Genomic DNA, 1,296 nt, shown 5'->3' on the forward strand with positions numbered 1-1,296 from the left:
TTTCTAAATAAATAATATAAATAAGGATAAGCTATACGTGTAATCAAAAAGCTAATTCCCAGCCTGAATCTCTTAAACACTCTAGGCAAATTACTGCTTCTAACATGTAAAACACTGTTAACAATGCATGAGAAACATAAGTGTTTTTTCTCCCATTATTTCTATTTAATCACAGAGACCGCTACCATCCTTTGTGCAAAATGGCTTTTTGCATATAGGCCCCCCCAACAAATATCCTGCAACCTCACAAAAAACACAAGCCAGCACTGCTGCTAGATCTTTTTACCTTGGCCTAAAGCTGTCCATCTCTGAAGTTGATTTCCATTTCTCCTCCCCACATTGAAATGGTTAGGACCTGACCCTGCAGATATTACAAAAAATAAAAAGGAATAGCATCAGCGATGGCCCTCACAGAAATCCTACACACACACACACACACACACACACACACACACAGGTCTTTTGGGATAATTTAGAAGATTTACCTCTGGGGGGGTGCTCCCCTTGGTTTTGCAAAACATTCTCTGAAGAATTCTGGGCCACTCCTTCAAAGAATTCTGAAGTCAAGTCAACCAGAGCACCTGGTTGGGGACACATTCATATAATTATTTCATAGACTCATAGAATTGGAAGTGTCCGCACGATCCATCCAGTCCAGCCCCCTGCCATGCAGGAAATCCAAATCAAAGCATCCCCAACAGCTGGCCATCTAGCCTCTGCTTAAAGGCCTCCAAGGAAGGAGCCTCTACTACACTCCATCCTCATAGCCCCCTCCAACAGCTCAGAGATAAATTAAAATCACTTACTGTCAGAGATTTTGTGAAACAGAGACATTCTAAAGAATTTGAATTCTTACTGGAACAGAAAAAAAACCATAGTTCCATTGCCCCTCGGGTTACGAAATTAATTCGTTCCGCGGCCGCTTTCGTAACCCGAAAAGCCTTCGTAAGCCGAAAACCCATAGGCGCTAATGGGGAAAAGCCGCGATTTCGTGTGAAATAGCGCCAAAAAGCACCAATTTTTTTTCGTAACCCGAAAAAACATTCGTAACCCGGAACAGTTATTTCCTATGGGATTTTTTCGTATCCCGGAAATTTCGTAACGTGGGTATTTCGTATCCCGAGGTACCACTGTACTTTTTTAGTCACAGAACATCATTCTGGCAAAGCCCCCCTTGGCATTTGGGGGGCCCTGGGCAGCTGATTAAACATTTCAGCCACCTGGGTGCGAGGTGCAGGGGCCCACGTGCAGCCTACACCCTGCTATTTGGGGCCTCTTGAAGACCAGCTAATGCCA

General features: G+C 43.9%; 1 long non-coding RNA gene across 1 annotated transcript; it reads right to left on the reverse strand.

The window, feature by feature from the left end:
- Window positions 1–286: 286 nt before the first annotated feature.
- LOC121918756 lies at window positions 287–879 on the reverse strand. Its single transcript, XR_006101299.1, has 3 exons — window positions 807–879; window positions 486–581; window positions 287–361 (listed from the first exon to the last, which is right to left on the reverse strand). It is a non-coding gene; the product is annotated as an uncharacterized LOC121918756 (long non-coding RNA).
- Window positions 880–1,296: the final 417 nt, after the last annotated feature.

This window comes from Sceloporus undulatus, unplaced genomic scaffold (assembly GCF_019175285.1).
Source record: "Sceloporus undulatus isolate JIND9_A2432 ecotype Alabama unplaced genomic scaffold, SceUnd_v1.1 scaffold_31085, whole genome shotgun sequence".
Lineage (NCBI taxonomy): Eukaryota > Metazoa > Chordata > Lepidosauria > Squamata > Phrynosomatidae > Sceloporus > Sceloporus undulatus.